This window comes from Phyllobates terribilis, unplaced genomic scaffold (genome assembly GCF_046119375.1).
Source record: "Phyllobates terribilis strain yellow unplaced genomic scaffold, ASM4611937v1 Scaffold_4__5_contigs__length_816908805, whole genome shotgun sequence".
In the NCBI taxonomy this organism is placed as follows: Eukaryota; Metazoa; Chordata; class Amphibia; order Anura; family Dendrobatidae; genus Phyllobates; species Phyllobates terribilis.
This window is the reverse complement of record NW_027362764.1, coordinates 100,282,232-100,303,666: the sequence shown is the minus strand read 5'-3', so window position 1 is coordinate 100,303,666 and position 21,435 is coordinate 100,282,232. Positions and strand designations below refer to the sequence as shown.

Below are 21,435 nucleotides of genomic sequence, written 5' to 3'. Positions count from 1 at the left end.
TTTAGTGGCCGTAATACAGTATATAAAGGGCTGTGAGGGTCATAATACTATGTATAAGGTACTATGAGGCTATAGGTGAGCTGTGGTGTACTATATATAAGGCTGTGGTGGTCATAATACAGTATATAAGGGGCTATGGGACTATAATACAGTTTAAAAAGGGCTGTGAGGACCATAATACAGTATATATGGGGCTATAGGGGCCATCATACAGTGTATAAGGGGTTGTGGGGGCCATCATATAGTGTATAAGTAGCTGGAGGCCATAAAACAGTATATAGAGAGCTTTGGGGACACTTGGGACATTTGTTTAAATGGGGGCATTGTTACTTTTTTGATTGGGGCTCTCAGGTTAGCATAATTACTTTTTTGGGGGGCATTATTACTTTAAGGGAACACCACTTTGCTTGACGGGGCACTTGGGATGTTATAACTTTTATAGGAGTATACAGGGGGCATTACTACTTTCTAGGTTGGATAGTGGGAGCATTAATTCTTTGCATGGGACACTATAATTTTTAGAGGCACCGTCTATCTGACACAAAGTCTCTAGCATTTTTTGGGGGAAGAGGGTAATCATAGTAATGACACAATTTTTTAATTATTGGGGTCACTGTTCACACTGCAAGAGCAGTCAGGATGAGGCGTTTTTGTAGTTTGGGAATAGATAGGGACAGTGCTGGAAATGTGAGAAGTTAAAGGGAAGCTGTCAGCAGAAATAATGCGGTTAACCTGCAGATATGCGGTTAAGCTGCAGGGTAATAGCATTATGCTGTGCGGTGCCTGCATGCAGCCGAATGCAGCAGGGAGAAAATTAACTTTATTCTCCCCGCCAGCATTGGGTATCTGTCATGGGGGCAGTGCTGGTTCAGTCATCACTGAGTATACAGAGCGGAGACTGTAACCGCACCCCCGGCGCCGGGAAGCATAATAAGCTATTAACCTGCAGCACTGGCGGCACAGACAGAAGACAAAAACAATATCAGGGTGCTTTGCAGCCAAAAATCTGATAATAATACACATTTTCTCCTGCTTCGAAGGTGGAAATGGGTCCTTTTACCTCTTGGGCTTCTGTGCGGCCTCACAGGTTTCACCAATGGTATAACCTGCAGATTAACCGCATATCTGTAGGTTAATAGCGTTATTTCTGGCGACAGATTCCCTTTAAGGGTATGTGCCCTTGGTCAGGAGCTGCCTGTGGCCCCGATGCTGCGGGATAGCTGCGTGGCTTCTACCTTTATTTTATACAAATGAGCGGCGTGATTTTTTTTTTAACATGCGATTTTCCTCATAGTTGTTAATCTATGGGGAAAGTCCACATGCAGACCCACAAGTGAAATTGACATGCTGCGGTCCTGAAAGACACGCTGCATGTCAGTTTTCGCGGGTGATCCGCAGGTGCACAGAGACGCATAGAGGAGATGGGATTCCGCTGCGGCTCCTGACCGTGGGCACATACCCTAAATGTGTTTTTCTTCTAAACTCTGCAGGTGAGTTGTGGCTGGAAGAAGTCATTATGTCGGTCTGTGCCGGATAGAAGAGACTGGAAAAGTGAACGCTGTTGTAATAGTGGGGAAGGATGTAGCCTTCCCTAGGCACTGAAGTAGTTAAGGAAAATGTTCCCTTAGTTAATCCTCTCTGCACTGTGGTAGGCCAAGCTAAGGGGTTAGCTTCAGTGGTCCAGTCAGTAGAGTAGAGGGGGAACTTAGTGCCCGGATCAAGCCTTGAGTGATATAGAGCTTGTTCCTGGCATAATTCATTGTGGGCTGCAGTACCTGTAAACAGCCACAAGATGCCACTGTCCTGGGTGCAGATGTCAGGTTGAGTCTGCTAGCAGTGTTACAGACAGGGATGAGTTAATGCTGTGTGATGACAGCTCACTGAGGGTGGGCACATTAGGAAAATCTCTGTTTAGTTTCCAGAATCAGGAAGTGATTCTTCAGTAAGAGATTGGACAGCAAATCGTTCAGTCAGCCTGACTATAGTGGCTGCTAGGGTAGACGGGAGCTCCATACCCTCAGACAGTGGGATCACCAGTGTGCAAGTCTCCCCACACAAGAGCACGAGTCCTGTCAGCCGGCCGGAGAAACTCATCAAAGGTAGTGAGGACCCGGGGCACTTCTAGTCTGCAGGAAGCAGAGGAAGATAAATAGGACTCCAAGCTAAGATGTGGGGGAGAGATATCGGATCCAGGTCACTGTCAGTATTACAGAAGAGTCTCTTGGGCCAGAGATTAGAGTCACAGAGATGCTTCACTTAAAGAGGGAATCAGGGCTGAAGGAGTTACCAGCACCTGTGAGAGAGATGATAACCTGTCGGGCCTTATCCATTATATCTGCCTGAAAATATTGTACATATTCCTCTTCCCCAAGTAAAGTCCAAGTTCTGGTTAAGAACCTCGTGTCCTCTGAATTTATTGCTGCCCTGGTCCCAGAAGAGAAATGCCTGGAGACAGCCGCGATCGGATGGCTTGAAGTAAGTGAAGAGCACTACATACACAGCCACACTTCAGAGGGAGGACACGTATTGTCTGTAGGGTGCCATAGCGAGAGGGGGCTACAGCTCGCCCACGACTACCTCGCTGGGGCACCTTACACTGTCACCATAAAGAACATCAGCTGTAAGTCACTATATTATATATACTTGAACCGCAATCCCTTATATGTTCTACAGGACTGGTAGTCACTGTATGGTGTTAATATTGGTCTTTTTAATATTATGTTTTTTATTTCTTTTTTTACTTAGTAACAGCAGGGGCGTATCTAGAAAGGGGTGGGCAGGACATTTGCCCCGGGTGCAGCCACAAGGGAGCGCCGTCGGTTCGTCTAATGTGGTGGTCCGAGGTGTCACTCAGGCGGCAGCGTTTTGCTGCCCCTTGGGAGTAGGATTCAACCATTTTCCACTCCAGCTGTTAAACTGACAGCCAGCGTGGAGAACATGCTCAATACTGGCTCCCTGCACTCAATTTTCCCCACATATGGGGTATCAGCATGCTCAGGAGAAATTGCACAACAAATTTTGTGGTCCATTGTGTTACCGTTGCGAAAATAAAAAAAAAATTGGGTCTAAAGTAACATTTTTGTGAAAAAAAAGTTAAAATGTTCATTTTTTTCTTCCACAGTCCAAAAATTCCTGTGAAGCACCTGAAGGGTTAATACACTTCTTAAATGTGGTTTTGAGCACCTCGAGGGGTGCAGTTTTTAGAATGGTGTCACTTTTGGGTATTTTCTGTCATACGCAGGTTCATCTCACAAAATTAGAATATCATCAAAAAGTTGATTTATTTCAGTTCTTCAATAGAAAAAGTGAAACTCATTATAAAGAGTCATTACAAACAGAGTGATCTATTTCAAGTGTTTATTTCTGTTAATGTTGATGATTATGGCTTACAGCCAATGAAAACACAAAAGTCATTATCTCAGTGAATTAGAATAATTAACAAAAAACACCTGCAAAGGCTTCCTAAGCGTTTAAAAACGTCCCTTAGTCTTTTTCAGTAGGCTCCACAATCATGGAGAAGACTGCTGACTTGACAGATGTCCAGAAGGCAGTCATTGACACACTAAGTCAATTTTGCATTTCAATTGGAAATCAAGGTCCCAGAGTCTGGAGGAAGAGTGGAGAGGCCACAATCCAAGCTGCTTGAGGTCTAGTATGCAGTTTCCACAATCAGAGATGGTTTGGGGAGCCATGTCATCTGCTGGTGTAGGTCCACTGTGTTTTATCAAGACCAAAGTCAGCGCAGCCGTCTGCCAGGAAATTTTAGAGCACTTCATGCTTCCCTCTGCCGACAAGCTTTTTGGAAATGGAAATTTCATTCTATAACAGGACTTGGCACCTGTCCACACTGCCAAAAGTACCAATACCTGGTTTAAAAACAACCGTATCACTGTGATTGATTGGCCAGCAAACTCGCCTGACCTTAACCCCATAGAGAATCTATGGGGTATTGTCAAGAGGAAGATGAGAGACACCAGACCCAACAATGCAGACGAGCTGAAGGCTGCTATCAAAGCAACCTGGGCTTCCATAACACCTCAGCAGTGCCACAGGCTGATCGCCTCCATGCCACGCCGCATTGATGCAGTAATTGATGCAAAAGGAGCCCCGACCAAGTATTGAGGGCATTTACTGAACATACATTTCCATAGGCCAACATTTTCAAGCTGTTGTTATAAAGTATTCTAATTTACTGAGATAATGACTTTTGTGTTTTCATTGGCTGTAAGCCATAATCATTAACATTAACAGAAATAAATCTTGTATTGAAGAACTGAGATAAATTAACTTTTTGATGATATTCTAATTTTGTGAGATGCACCTGTAGACCAAGTCACTTCAAATGTGATGGTCCCTAAAAAAAAATGTTTTTGTAAATTTTGTTGGAAAAATAAGAAATTGCTGAGCAACTGTTAACCCTTATAACTTCATAACAAAAAAAAACTTGTTTAAAAAATTGTGCTGATGTAAAGTAGACATGTGGGAAATATTATTTATTAACCATTTTGTGTGACTTATCTCTCTGATTTAAGGACACAAGAATTCAAAGTTTGAAAATTGCAAAATTTTCAAAATTTTCCCCAAATTTCCGTTTTTTTCACAAATGATATTGAACAAATTTCATCACTGTCATAAAGTTCAATATGTCACGACAAAACAATCTCAGAATCAGGGGGATCCGTTGAAGCGTTCCAGAGTAATTACCTCATAAAGTGACAGTGGTCAGAATTGTAAAAATTGGCCCGGTCATTAACGTGCAAACCACCCTCGGGGGTAAAGAGGTTAAACAGTTTCATCCACACTCAATGCACTCAGTATCATGTCATATCTGGACATATATAGATACTGGCTGGATTATAAAGCTTTGTATATATAACCTTATTTATTATAGTGATGGCTAGACCTTACAAATACAAGCACTTTTTACCTATTTCCTCACAAGCTCTTGTGAGCAGGGCCCTCACTCCTCTTCTTTGAATTGTAAAGTAATGTATTGCTCTTTAATGTCTGATATTATTTGTACATTTCCCCCCTGAAATCAATGAATATGGTGGTGCTATATACTGCTAGATAATTATTATTAATAGTAATAGCACCCACAAGCTTCTTTGATCCCATTCTTTACCTCTGCTGCCTAGGATGTTAGCAGAATCTGACTTTCCATCGGAAGCGGTATTATAGGCTGGGATATGTCTGGCATATAGTGTAGAATTATGGATAAATACACTGTGTTCCAAATTATTATGCAAAAAGTGTTTAGGAGTGATAAGGTAAGAATTTTTTTGTTTGTCAATTAAACTCATTGATGGTGATGTGTGTCAGGGATCTTTATATCACTGTAAGCAATTGCAGACACCTGTGCTAGATAGTTTGGCAGGTGTGTCCAATGAAAGGCAAGACTGTCCCACATTATTAAGCAGCCTACATTTTCTGCCAAAATGGGAAAGAAAAAGGATGTGTCGGCTGCTGAGAAGCAACAAATTGTGGAGTGTTTAGGTCAAGGCATGACTACAATCAACATTGCCAAGACACTTCATCCTGATCATCGCACAATCAAGAAGTATGTAGCTGATTCACAGTACACACGTGTGCGTGCTGATAAGGGAAAATTGAGGACTCTTTCCTACAGGCAATTACGTCAGGTTAAAAGAGCAGCGGCAAAAAAGCCTTGTCATAGCAGCAGACAAGTTTTTGAAGCTGCTGTTGCCTCCAACGTCCCCCGAACAACAAGATGCAGGGTCCTTCAGAGGTTTGCAGCTGTGCGTAAGCCATCCTGTCGACCTCCTCTATCCACAAGCAGAAACGGCTCCAGTGGGCCAAACAATACATGAAGACTGACTTCAAAACTGTTTTGTTCACGGATGAGTGCACTGCAACGCTTGATGGTCCAGATGGATGGAGTGGAGGATGGCTGGTTGATGGACACCCCATGCAAACACGGCTACGGCGCCAACAAGGAGGAGGTGGAGTAATGTTTTGGGCTGGAATCATTGGGAGAGAGATTGTCGGCCCCTTTAGGATCCCTGAAAGGGTAAAGATGAACTCCAAAAAGTATGTTGAGTTTCTCAAACAGCACTTCCTTCCATGGTTCAAGAAGAAGAACCGTGCATTCCGCAGCAAGATTATTTTCATACATGATAATGCACCGTGTCATGCTGCACATAAAACATCTGCATCTCTGGCTGCTATGGGCATAAAAGGGGACAAACTTATGGTGTGACCCCCATGCTCCCCTGACCTCAACCCCATTGAGAACCTCTGGAGCATCATCAAAAGGAGTGTCTATGAAGGCGGGAGGCAGTTCACATCTAAGCAACAGCTCTGGGAGGGTATAATGTCCTCATGCAAAACAATTGAAGCAGAAACCATCCAAAACCTGACAAATTCAATGGACGAGAGAGTTCATAAGCTCCTTTCGAACAAGGGGTCCTATGTGCAAATGTAACATCACCTAGAATAAAGTTTTGAGTTGAAAACTGTTTGATTTCAGTTTGTAATAACCTGCTAATGCTTATAATTTCAAAAATGACCATTTTTTTGTTCTTTACAAAAATTAAAAGGTTGAAAACTCTGCTGTGCATAATAATTTAGAACGTGCATTTTGAGTGCAGTTTGAGTTTTTTATTTTTTTAAAAATATACTGTTATCATAGGCAGTTTGTACAAAAACCTTTCAATTGTACTCTAATAGTTATTTGACTGGAAAATTACAATGACTGCAATTCATATAGGTCATTTGGGAAAATCTGAGAAAATATTATTTGCATAATAATTTGGAACACAGTGTATTATAATTTCCATGCCAGTTTTCGATCTACTGATTAGACGTATTCTGCGGTCTCTCACTAGGTGGCAGTAGATGTTTATATTTGGAGTTACGGCCATTGACACAACTTGAAATACTTGAGCTTTGTTCTGACAGTTCTTCCTATTTTCTCTTTGTTTTATTTTTTTTTAACAGATCTGTTTGCAAAACTGCAGGAATTGCCGACTTTGCAATTAGAAAGCCCAAGGGGAAGAAAAACGCATTGGAGCAGCATTTTATCAATAGCAGAGAGTTAATGGCTCCTAAAAATGTACGTTATTCATGGCCTTCAGTATGTTGTAACCTCATATTTGTCAGGCGTGTCGACATGCTGCTAGGACTTCATGTACTGTACCAAAGACTTCCTGTCTCTTCACTTTTAGCCCAGAGCAGAATACTTATGAGCTGTTATCACTTACATTTCTTTAATCTTGTAATCTGATGCTCATAGTTTCATCTATTGTTATTTGTCCCATTTTCATTTTAGTCTGAGATGTGAGAATACTAGAACGGGACCCCCTTTGTAACGGTCAGCGTCGGATTACAGTGAAGACACCTCCCTTCCCGGGGATCAGACATACTATATATTATCATCCTGTAGAAGATCATAAATGTCCGCCTTGGAAAAATAAACAAAAACCTTTAAATTGAATCGTCTATGCACGATTTTCCAGTTAGTAAAATGTTTGCATTTATTAGGACTCATTGAGACATTCCTTTTTGTTCTGCATAAGAGAAACAATGATCAATTTTCACCAGTGATTTTATATTCTGATTTTATCCAATTTTCTGTCCATTTTTTGCTATTACTATAGAATCAATTTTTCTTGTTTGTAAGAAGGGAGAGAGAGAGAATTTTTTTAAGTTTCTCATGAGTTCGAGTCTCCATTATTTTCAATGGGGTTCTGGTTCTGATGGAAGTTCCGGTACTGCTCTGGTACCCGAACCAAACTTTTTCAAAAGTTATGTACCAGAAACGAACTTCCATCGGTCTGCCCATCCCTACTCAGCACCTATGGGAACCCTTTCAAAACTGTTGGAAAGCCATTCCAGGTGACAACCTGCTGAAACTGCATGAGAAAATGTCAAGGGGGTGTAAAGCTGTCATTAGACTAAAAGGGGATTACTTTGAGGAATCTAAGGTTTAAAGGAGTTTTCCAGGACTTTGATTATTTTTACCTATGGGTCTAAAAACTTACAGGCATTTAGTTGCTAATGGACAGTTCCTGGTGGCAATTCTGTGGCTTCCGGTGACATCACGTCAACAGAGCAGCTTCTTCTTTTCCGCTCTGCTCTGTCAATGTGGCGTTTCTGACGATGTCTTGCTGATTGATCGCCTAACTGCAAGGAACCGGCTGTCAATCAACATGACATGATCAGTGACGCCCCGTCAACAGGTCAGAAGAGCTGCTGTGTTGATGTGAGGTCAACTGATGCCACAGAATCGCTGGCAGGGGTGGTCCGTGACCACTCTGAGATGGCAGAGATTGGCGCCGGGCAGAATAGACAGGTAATTAAAAACTACCTGCCTGTAATTTTTTAACCCCGTAGTGAAAAATAAGCAAACTCCCAGATGACCCCATTAACCCATTTTCTGGTTTGTTTCACATGTGTTTCTTTACTGTTTATCTAGTGTGTACATTCCAACAAAAACAAGGAAACCATTGCATGAACAGATGTGTCCAACACTGACCGGTAACGTGGAAACATTCCCATAGACTATAATGGATATGTGTTCTATACATGAAAAAAAAACCTGACTGACCTTGTGAATGAGGCTTTAGCATTATGAAGCATTCTAGGGTCAGTAATTCTCTCACTCTGTTCCATCAAACGCAAGAGGTTTCTGAGATGAGATGTAAACTATCCGCTCTTTAGCCTATGAAGCTGCTCCGTTCATACCAGTTAGTCTGAAAATCACGGTCTGTATTTGTACCGTGGTTCATGGCCATTTGATTTCAGCTTAATACTGAGCACTTTCTGCTCTATTTTAGCTGCTTCCTTATGGGCATTCACCAAAATCTAGGAAGAATGGACTCAAATGGAGCAGAAATCTCTGAGTCCTACAATGTAGTGTCCATCTGCATTGGGGCCCAGAGGGGGTTTAGGAACCCAGTAAATTACTTACTCATTAGGTCATTTTACAGTGGGTGGATCTATGTAAAATGGTATTGAGCATCAGGCTTGGACTGGCCCATAGGAAAACAGGGGAATCCTCCGGTGGGCCACCACCCTCTTATATGAGCAGTACTTGGCACTGTATACTTGAATCACGATGTACAGACAAAGGCAGCATCTTATTCATTTAACAATCTACCCAGTTCATTGTAATATAAATTTGTGATTAAGGATAATGTCACATTTGCATGTAGTTGAAAAGTGGGGCCCTGGAGTTGGTTATTGGTGGGCCCTTGGCACCCCAGTCCGACACTGTTGAGCAGTATAATGCCTCAGATCAGGAACTGTGTAACATTGCAATTTGAGTGAATCCCCAAAAAAATTGAGCATTAATGTGGTATCAGACAACTTGTTTTATAGTCGGGTAGGGCAGACTGCTAATGGCAACCAACTAATTATGAAAACAATTCTAAAAATAAATGGAGAAAAAGACAACCTCAAATTGATACAAAAACAATAAAGCAAAGTATTTACCCATTGGTTGTTTTTCCTATTATTTTTTTTATTTATGACTCATTAATTCTGTAGAACTATTAAATTGTGTAAGATTATCATCCGCAGCGTTTCAGAATCAAACATACACGGCTAAATCATGTAGCCAGTGTCTGATACATGCTGTCTCTGGATAGGGCAGCATTTATCAACTGTCAGGTTTAGTGATGAGCGTGCATGCTCGTTACTCAAGATTTATGAGCATGGTCGGTTGTTTCCCGAGTATCTTCAACGTGCTCGGGTGTTATGTTTTAGTCAAGCTGTGTGCATGATTTGCGACTGTTTGACAGCTTTAATAAATGTGAAGAATGCCTGTTTCTTAGCCATACCTCACATGTATTAAACCTGTCAAACAGTCTCAAATCATGAGCACGGAGTGACTAAAACATAACACCCGATCACGCTGAAAAAACTCGGCGAGCATGCTCAGGTTCCTTTTACGTGTGTGACATCGAAAGAATGGAATATTGATATTAAATCTGATGGAGACCTATAGATAATATATGTATAAGATATGCTATGATATAGATGCATAAGCCCCCTACTGTACCTTCAGATGCCTCCAATGGCATGTAAGGGTGGTTTCATATGTTTTATGAGGCTGTTGATTTCAGGGCAGGAGACCCACAGACGGTCTGGACATTGTGGTCCATACTTAGACCGTGATTGTTGGACATGTGAAAGTCTCCACCTGCAATTGCTTCTAAATTTTAAGGTTTACACAATTTGCATATTTAATTTCCCACAGAGGCATGCAAGGTGTTTAAGTCTCCTCATACTGGCATGACAGACCAGGCATGTCATTCTCCACTAGGAGAAACTTTACCCCTTAGATCCAAGTCTTACCCGCTCACCCAGCCAAATCAGATCTCATACTTTGCACTGATGAGGGGCAATACCCCAAAACACCTTGTCTACAAATTGAGATTCTGATTTGGCTTTTATCTTAAGTCATATTTCAAGGCTCGTTAAAGGGGTTGTCCACTACTTTCACATTGATGCCCTATCTGTGGGATAGGGCATCAATATATGATCGGCCAGGGTCCGGCAAGCGGCTGTTATCCGTGCTGCCGGCAGCGGCCGCCAGCCGGAAGTCTTTCCCTGCGGTGCTTGGCCGTCAAGTTGTAGTGGCCGGTGCGGGGTACTGCACATCCGCCTCCCATTCAATTGAATAGGAGGCGGATGTGCAGAAAAAAGCGGCGGCCACTTACAACTTGACAGGCAAGCACCGCAGGGAAGGACTTCCGGCCGGCGGCCGCTGCCGGCAGCACCGATAAAAGCTGATCGGCGTGGGTGCCGCATGCGGGACCTCGGCCGATCATACATAGGGCATCAATGTGAAAGAAGTGGACAACTCATTTAAAGGGTCGATAATGACTTGTAGGATTGCTACTTCCAATACGTGGCACTAGAGTTCAAGTCCTCTTTCTCTCTGAAGAGACAATTTGCACATTTAATTTCCCAGAGGAGCATGGAAGGCATTTAAGTCTCCTCATACTGGTGTTCCAGACCTGGCATGCCACTCTCCACAAGGAGAAACACTACCCCTTAGATCCAAGGTTTACATTGGAATTTCTCCATATCCATATACAACAGATGCATGAAATCTGCTGCAGAAGATTATTTATGATGCAGATTATGCATTATTGCAATGGGTGAAACAGCTGCAAATTTGGAAGAAATTCATGACAGATCGTGTATGTTGCAAATATAAAATTTTGCAGTATCCTTTAAAGCCCTTAAGCTTGAATTTTTGTTATCCCAGATTACAAATGTATTTGGCAAGAATATACAATATATGTGGCAGTGTGTGGTAAAAACACAGGATAACACAGAAGTAATGGTTATTTTATACCTTTATTTAAAAAGACGTATAGAAATGTCACAAACTGTTTTCCAAACAGCCTTTTTTAACAATGGCTGTTACTGTTCTCATATAATTTAGCTGAGCTCTAAAAGCTGAATCAGCTGCTGTGATGTGCGCTTCTGAAGTGTCGTTCCATTGCCAAAATGGTCATATTTGATCAGTGCAGCAATAACATTGCATCACCGAGCCTACCCACCAGCAAAAATGACGCCGTTTCATCTGATATTAACAGATGGCAGATATCTTATTCTTCAAAATTGGCCTCATTTGAATAGAAATGTTATCCCTGTTATTTCTCCCGCTCCTTCAATTAATTGCCGCTAGAGCAGAAAATCATATGTAATCAGTCACTGCATAATCTAAAACTGCTGCAGCGCTCACTTACTAATTAATAAGTTCTCATATTTCCCAACTTTGAATGATAAGAAAGAGGGACAAAAACTGCAGTGCCTCTAGTGCGCTGACAGAATTTATATCTTAAGACAGTATTCTAACCTCAGCCAGTGCTTCCTATACATCCTCACAGACCACACAGCAATATTTCCCTAGTGAAGACCATTGGTGTTCCCACACAGTATAGCACCTATTTCATGCCCCCCTCCCCGCAGTGCCTTCCACACACAGTGTAATGTCCCTATATTGGATTTCCCACCACACAGTCTTATGCCCCCACAAGCCCAACCTACAAAGTATTTTGACTCCCCACACTGGTCTGCTACATTAACACACAGCGCAGCTACATCTACAAACAGTTTAGCTACATCTACACACACGCACTGCTCAACTACATCTACACACAGCACAGAAACATCTACATACACACACTGCTCAGCTACAGCTACACTCACAGCTTAGCTACATCCACATACAGCTCAGCTATGTCTATACACAAACACTACTCAAGTACATCTACACACACACAGATCAGCAACATATACACACACACATAGCTCGGCTACATCCACACACACGGCTCAGCTAATTTACACACACACTGCTCACCTACATCTACACACACAACTCTGCTACATCCTGCTCTTCTCCACTGTTAGTCCTGTTCTTTTCTGCTGTCTAGTCATGTGACTGTCATCTGATACTAAGGTCCTGGCAAAGCTTTACAAAGAGTAAATGGGGAAGGAAAGACCTGTTGGCTCCTTGCTCCATCACTCAATCAATATATATATATTTAGCTATATCTGTGTCCTGTGGATACAGACACAACTCCACCCTCCCAGGGCAGTGGGGCAGCTCTTTAATTCCTGGAAAATCCCTCTGGATCTGTGTTGATTGGGAGGTAAACTGGCATCATGGTGGCTCAGTGGTTAGCACTGCAGCCTTGCAGCGCTGGTGTCCTGGGTTCAAATCCATATTGAAGGTTCCAGTGAGCACTGTTGGGGCCATAATCCCGAAGTGGAAAGATCATCATTTTACTATGAACTGGCCACGACCACGTGCTCCCCACAAGATTTCAGACAGAGGAGTAAAACGAATTAAAAGGGTTGTCCAAGAGCCAAGGAACACCTGTGGGGAGATACAGAAAGACCTGGAATCAGCAGGTACAATTGTTTCAAATAAAACAATAAGTAATGCACTCAACATCCATGGCCTGTATGCATGTCACCACGCAAGACTTCATTGCTGAACAAAAAGTATGTTCAAGCATATTTAAAGTTTGCTCAACAAAATTTAGACAAGCCTGTGAAAGACTGGGAGAATGTAGTTTTGTCAGATGAGATGAAAATTGAACTCTTTGAATGCCATAATACCCAACATATTTGAAGGCCAAGAGGCACTGCACATCATCCCGAAAACACCTTACCAACAGTGAAAACTGGAGGTGAGAACATCATCTGGGGTTGTTCAGCTTACGGCTCTGGCAAGCTTCATATATTTAAAAGGAAGGATGAATGGACAAATGTGCTGAGACATTCTTGATGAAAATCTGCTGGCATCTACCAGGATGATGAAGATGAAATGGGGTTGGACATTTCAGCAAGACAATGAACCCAAACACACTGCCAAGGAAACTCTCAATAGGTTTCAGAGAAAGAAAATAAAGCTGCTAGAATGGCCGAGCCAATCACCTGACCAGAATCCAATAGAAAATGTATGGAAGGAACCAAAGCTCAGAGTTCATAGAAGACGCCAATGGAACCTTCAGGAGTTGTAGAGTGTTTGTGTGGAAGAATGGGCCAAAATCACACCTGAGCAATGCATGCTACTAGTTTCTTCATACAGGAGGCGTCTTGAAGCTGTCATCACCAATAAAGGCTTTTGTATGAAGTATTAAATACATTTCAATAAGCATGTTCAATACTTATTCCCTGTGTCATTTCTCATTATTACACATGACTTAATTTATGGACATCTATGGTTTGATTTCTTTGCCTGTGTGGATTGGATGGGTTGTTATTGTCATCTGGTGAGAATTTCATGTCAATAGCACCTTCAGAAATATATTTACTTAGAAAACTGTATATATACAGCGGGTGAAATACTTATTTCACCCGCTGTATATATATATACACACAGTATAAGCATGCTTAAATCTTAAAATGGTTCCTCTCCAAGAGCTTTGTATCTCGCTGATTTTGTGACTGCTTTTGTCACATGAGTGCTGCAACCTATTACCATCTGTTGATGGGTTGCAGCGCTCATTTTACATAATATTACAAGATCTTCAGGTGATACAACTTTTGGAGCGAGGAGGGGAGCCAATTCAGGAAGTTACATAGTTATATTGTTAATACAGTTGAAAAAGACACATGTCTAATAAGTCCAACCAAAGGATGGGAAAGGACAAAGGAATCGCACAAGCACAGCCATAATGCATGATCCAGTCTGCACAAAAAGAGGAAATCTTTTCCTCCTGATCGCCATTGTTGATCTACTGGACAAAACATTTAGAAAACAACTTTCTCATTTACACAATTATGTTAATTTCTTCTTAAAAAGCATCTAAGCCTTTTTTTAAACCATTGATGGACGATTCCTTCTGTGACCTGCTCCTGAGACAGACTATTCCACAGATAAATATTCTTATGATACAGAAACCCTTTCTCCTCTGGAGATTGAACCTGTCTTTCTCCAGATGGAGGGGTTTTACGTTAAAGAATAGTAAGTATGCCTTTCTTTTATTTTCCTAGACTCACTTTCTTCTTACAGACTGACCTTTAGGCCACGGCCCCACTATCAGTATTTGGTCAGTATTCGGTCAGTATTTTTTCTCAGGAGTGGAAGCCAAAACCAGGAGTGGGTGATAAATGCAGAATTGGTGAGTTGTTTCTATAAGGCCACGGCCCCACTATCAGTACTGATAGTTACTCTAAGCAAGTACAGAGGGATCATTATTACTGTATAGGGGCATGAAGGGTGAAACTGGTATTGTGTGGGACACAAAAGGAGATTAGTATTACCATACAGGACACAGAGGGGCTTTATTACTGTCTAGGATACTCATTATTGCAATACATGGTTTGTACAGAAATGGGGGAGTAAGTCAAAGATGTCTCTGTGTTACATTTTGCAGGGACGAGTTATGGGTTGAAGAAGTGATCATGGCGTTTTAGGCCGAATGGAAAAGGAAAGGAAAAATGAATGACCGCGATCATTGAGAACGTCACTGGTGAAAACCTGCACAGTGCACACATATATGGTCTGAAGAGCACTGGTGTAAAACTGATAGTACCATTATATGGACACTGTATGGTGGTGACATCAGTACTAGTACATTGGTTTTGGTTAATGATCAATATGGCGGCACTATCACCACTGTATATTCTGGTAATATTTGGATCTGCTCTGGTACTATGTGTTTGTTAGGTTAAGTTCCCATGATGAGTAGTTGGTGAGTTTTTGACGTTGCAGCATTCTGCTGCATTTCTCCACCTATTCAGTACATTAGGTTACTTGCCTTTTTATTGCATTTTTGTCTCTTTTTGACTCTGCGGTTGTTGTCTCTTTGGTATATATTTCACCCAAACTTTTGGAACCCTTCTGGGATGCTCTTATACACATATTTCCCTCTCTATAGTGGAAGAAAGGGGGGCCTCAGTCTAAAAGTCCTGGAACTGTTTCTGGACACTGCAGCACTATTAAGCCCGTCATTGACTTCCATAAGGCGACTATTAAGCCCTCCACCGACCATATTGAATGAATCTGCTTTATTTTTGATACTTCCTCGTACTTTAATAAAACTTTAATGATCGAGTCATGTGTGGATTTTATGCGCTTTGTATTTTTAACCAGCGTATTTTCCTCATCTAATGCAATTCTATAGAGAAAATCTGCATACAAAGCTCCGCATAATTGCAAAAGAAATTGATTCTGTATGTTGTGGATTTCAGCGAAAATACTTAGCAAAACCTCATTGTAAAAACATAACCTTATTTTGCAATATTATTATTATGAAATCCAATAAAGCAGTATTATTGGAAATATATTTAGTAAATCTTAATTTCATTCAGGCAGCATAAAATTAGTATTAGAGACCCCAATCTGGGGAGAGGGGCGGCGACAGCATGGACTAGCATGCTTTGAAATTCCAGGACTGTATTTTATTCCCAGTCCATCCCTGGTCATAATCTCTAGAAAAAGCAAATGTTTCCACGTCTGAAGAACATTTAGCATCCAAACTCTGTTTTAAATATTTTATGGGGGAACAGACAGATGTAAAAGCCTGCCCTACTGATCAAAGCCATGGTTCTTCTTCCCATGCCTCAGTCTGTTACTGATGCTCAGCCTATGGTGTTGCCACCTTAATTGTTGCTAGGCAACATCCTTTTATGGTAAGATGCCCCTTTAAGATTGCATCACCGGATTCCTAAATGACATCACTGATGACATCACTGATTCCCCCACCATAAGATTCCATCATGACATCATAATGCACCCCCAGCATTTATTCAAGTGCTTACTGCCCCGGTGTCATTGCTGTTAGTGATTGGCTTTATAGCTGGTGATATACTGACTGCGATTGGATTTGCTATTTGCTTGAAATGTCTGGAATTTCTCCAGTCAAACTTGAGAAGTTGGCACTACTCCAGGGGATTGTTACTACCTATGACCCTGACTTTGTGCTGCCACTACCCGATGGCGTCCTCAGCTTCACTTACCGGCTGGTTATGGAGCTAGTGAGAGATTGCCTGACCAAATACCACCAAGGTCGTATAAGCTCAGAATATCTTGAGCATTTACAGATGAACATCAGGACACTAGTACGACAGGTAAGAAGATAATATTCATAAAATACAAGCTATAAGTTCTTTTTTTATTTAAGTGGTGAAAAAAAAATCCGACTTAGTAAGAAAAAAAAATTAGCTTATGTCCCCATTTTCAGAGACCCGTAGCGTCTTCATTTTTTGGGATTTGGGGCTTGGTGATGGCTTGTTTTTTTGAGCCCTGAGCTTCCATTTTTATTTATACCATTTTAGTGTAGATAGGATATTTTGATCGCATGTTGTTACATTTTATTGCAATGTTGCATCGGCCAAAAAAACGTAATTGTGGCGTTTTGATTTTCTTCTGGTTACGCCATTTACAGATTAATTTAATTAATTTAGCTTATATTTTGACAGATTGGACATTTCTAAACACAGTGATACCAAATATGTTTTTTTTATATTTTTCAATTGTTTTATTTCCAATGAGGCAAAAGGGGCGCGATTTGAACTTTTGTGTTTTTTTTTGTTACTAGCTTCAATAGCCACCTTAGGAGATTTGAAGCTGCGATCATCCGGGGCTTCAGCAATGCTATGTATATCAGAAATCACAATCTTCTTTAAACGCCGGCGACAAGCCGGCATTCATAAAAAAATGAACAATGACTGGCACAGGGATTTTCTGCAGACCCCCGGCTGTCATGATAACACATCGGCAACCTGCGATCACGTGACAGGGGCGCAGATAAGAGGGACTTGTGATGCACTTTTGACTGGCACGTGTTAAATGCCGTTGTCAGTGATTGACAACGGCATTTAACTAGTTAACAGACAAGATCCACCTGTGTCCATTTGAGGCATATGACAGTTGAGCACATCAGCTTTTGTGTGCGGGGAAAGATGTGGGCTCTGGCGCTGCCTAAAAAAGGCAGAAATACAAGCTTGGACGTACCTATATGTTCAAGGTTGTAAACGGGTTAAGATTCCATCACCGGATTCCATGATGACATCACTGATGACATGTTAATATTCCACCACAAGATTCCATTATGACATCATAATGCACAGCCACTATGTATGCAATGTTTACTGCCCCGGTGACATTGTTGTCAGTGTTTGGCTACGAAGCTGGTGATATATTGACTGCGATTGGATTTTCTTGAAATGTCTGAAATTCCTCCAGACAAACTTGAGAAGTTGGCACTACTCCAGGGGATTCTTACTACCTATGACCCTGACTTTGTGCTACCACTACCCGATGGCGTCCTCAGCTTCACTTACCGGCTGGTTATGAAGCTAGTGAGAGATTGCCTGACCAAATACCACCAAGGTCGTATAAGCTCAGAATATCTTGAGCATTTACAGATGAACATCAGGACATTAATACAACAGGTAATTAGCAGACAATCTGTGCAAAGTGTGTAAAAATAATAAAGGATAATATTAACAAAATGCAAGTTCATTTACATAAAATATGTATTTTGGCCTAGACAAATATAATATATAGTCTATACCAAATACCCAGATAGGTAGTAATTGTAGCTGCAGATAGCAGGAGTAAAATGGTAACATAAATGGCGTCCTACATTCTCCACTTTTTCTCATTATTTTCCTTTATTTCCATCTTTATAGGCTGAAGAAAGATCCCAAAGTGCAGATTTGGCCTTTTTTAAACAATTGGCCCAAAATGTCCTGTACGTATTCCTGTATGTACTAGATTATCCGGCCCATTCACTGGAGCGCCTGGTAAGGATCCATCATCTTCTATATCTCATGTCCTTATTGTATGATCTTCTCCAGATTACCAGACATATGGCAGAATGGCAGATTTTTTGTTTTAGAGGCCTCCCTGTCTGCTCCAGGCAGACGCAGGGTATTTATGGCAGTCTGTCTCCGCGGCTCCATCCTCTGAGGTGACAGTCTGTACTCAGTGGTGCGGACTTTGTATATCACCTCTGTCTTCCTATAAATTCACAATCTTCCTTCTTGTAAATGCTGCAGTTCTGATAATAGATGCTATTGGAGAACCGTTGTATATACTAGTCCCTTATATATTAATGTGGACTTACTGGAGGGAGCGGCCGTGTATATTGTCCACGCAATACTGCAATTATCATGTAAATCCTGGCTTAGTCCTTTCTGTCTCATGTATATGGTAATTTAGTATTTGTGAAATGTTATATTAATTGTATATATTATATCCATCAGGAAACACCGGACGGCGACTCCGAAGATGGGCAGAACCTAAATATGGCTGACCCTAATACCAGTCAGCCAGGGCTAAAAAGTGATCTGATTGAAGGTAAGCCGAACATTTCATATTCCTACAAACATATTAATATTATAAGGACACCCGAGAATATATAAATTTACTCTTCATCCTCTGTTTGAGGCCGGTGACGGCTCTTGAACCTCCGGTAGACTATAATGGAGAAGGTCCATGTCATTCTGAAAACCCCTCTGGTTCTCTCCTCTGGGATATTATACACCTTAAAATGTACAAAGAGCCTCATAGGATCCCCATTCAAGTCATTGTCAGATCCTGAACAATTATTACACATTTATGGTGGAGTATATCTATCTATGGATGTACCATAAGTATACATAGTATGTGCAGAATATCCATATATTTAGTATTATACCATTTACAGAGGTCTTATCTTTCCTTCCTTATAATGATGTGTTATATATTAAGTACTGATATCGTCTAATACATGATGTCTCTTCATTATTTATCATTATATTAGAGGCAACTGATCCGCCGGCAAATGCTGATGGGGGAATATGTGAGACACCAAAGATCCCCAAATCTGGCAATGTAAGTATATAATCAGATAACGGGGTATGAATTACACATCCCATATTATACCCCATATGACAGAGGGATATCTGTTCTTGATGTAGATTGGAGTTATTATCAGTGATGTTAGCATTATTATTCCTGTCTCCTCTGTGTGATGTCCCTTATCCTCTGCTGCAGTAGAATGATATACCATATTTTGTGGACCATAAGACACGCCCAAAATTTTGGGGAGGAAATTTTTTGTAAAAAATAAATTGTTGTTATTGTCTGATTTTATGGTGGCTTTTTGGGGGGGAGCGGCTGAGGTGGAGCGGGGTCCCAGGGGGCAGGGTTGCTGCTACAGGATGCTGGCTGCGGCAGGAGTGGGGAGCCGAGATCTCAATCTGCGCATGCGGCCATTTTCCCAACGTCCATCCCAGTGAAAACAATAGGAAGTGCAGGGACTCCGCCGATATTTTCTTAAAGCCCGCGGCCCTCCGCAGCCTTGCACCTCCAAACACCCCTTCCTTCCAGCTTGGGGCCTGCAGCATCGCCCCACTCCTGCCGCCGCCAGCTTCCTGCAGCAGTAACCCCTCCTCCTGGGTCCCTGCTCCACCGCAGCCGCCCCCTCCCAATAAGCTACATTCGGATTATAAGACACCCCCCCTTTTCCCCAAAAAATTTTCTGGGAAAAAGAATGGGTCTTATAATCCGAAAAGTACGGATCCCGTTATTATGTAATAGTGTCTGTGGAGCGTCCTGCTTGTATCATGTCCTCTACATCTGCTGCAGTGTAATCAGTGGGGACATAATGTAGAGGAGAAGTTCCTGCATCTGGAGCTTTTTATTTTCCTGCAACTTTTATGTCTTATTGTCATTTCTTATTCTTTTAGGCCGTAATTGGATTATTGAGCCCAATGAGAAAGCCTAGTAAGAGCGACTATAACCAGATCAAAGAGATCAGCAGTGGAACTTTTGGGTGAGCTTTCTGTATAATCTACATTTTTCCCAAGTTGCTTATGATGATGCCTCTGTCTATAAGTCCTGCCATAGTGAAATTACTGTATATAAGTCCACATCTAAATGTTACTGTTTTCCAAGACCTGTCACATTTTTATTTTTCGTTCGATAGAGCTTTGTAAGGACTTGCTTTTTGTGTGGCGAGCTGTTGTTGTTATTGATACCACTTTGGAGTAGATGTAATCCACATCTAGTCATCTAGTCCACATCTATTCAGCTCAGTTGGGATGTGACATGGATGAGAACCTCCATAAGTGATCATTTATGTTGTGATATTTTATGTATTTCCAGACAATGATTTCTAGTGATGGCCGTACATCTAGTATTAACTATTAGTACAGAAGATCATTTGACATATAGACAGACTGTTAGTAGGAATTTATTATAAATTATGTTTTTTTCTCCTCTACAGGGCCGTCCACTTAGTGCGTCATAAGGACACAAACAAGGTATTCGCCATGAAGAAACAATCCAGGTGTAACCTGCATCATCCAATGTTTCTGGAATCGGCCTATCTAGAAAGGGATATCGCAATATTCTCCGATTGTCCCTTTGTGGTCTCCACGTTTTGTTCCTTCCCAACTAAAGAACATCTGTGTATGGTCATGGACTTTGAAGCAGGTAAGACATATCCATTGTATCAATATCCACCCATATCTGCTCAAATATATAAAGGGACCAATGTATTTATATTTCATTGACCTACATGTTCATAGAAACAGTTTAGGAGGGTTAAATCTTTCTGACAGATTTTTTTTAACCTCTTCCTGACCTGACAATTTCCCGTTTTTCGCTTTTTCTTCCCATTCTTCCAAGAGCCATAATGTTTGTATTTTTCCATCCACATAGCCGCATGGCGTGTTTTTATGTAGAACCATCTGTAGTTTTGATCACTTTACCATCGAATGTATTAGAAAGTGGGGAAAAAAATCCAAGTGTCGTGCAATTATGTAAAAATTACAATTCCGCAATTGTTTTTTAAGTTTTATTTTTACAGTGTTCATTGTGTGATGGAAATGACCTGGTATCTTAATTATACAAGTTACTATAATTTCAGTCATACCAAACATGTATATAAATATGTTTTATTTTATGTTGACAAAATCCTTGGAAATTTATAAAAAAAAGGAAAA

At 41.2% G+C, this 21,435-nt stretch overlaps 1 long non-coding RNA gene across 1 annotated transcript; it reads left to right on the top strand.

Annotated features, from left to right (window-relative positions):
* The first annotated feature begins 1,947 nt into the window (after positions 1-1,947).
* Positions 1,948-7,505, top strand: LOC141264214 (uncharacterized). Its single transcript, XR_012319835.1, has 2 exons — positions 1,948-2,475; positions 6,961-7,505. It is a non-coding gene; the product is annotated as an uncharacterized lncRNA (long non-coding RNA).
* The last annotated feature ends 13,930 nt before the right edge of the window (positions 7,506-21,435 follow it).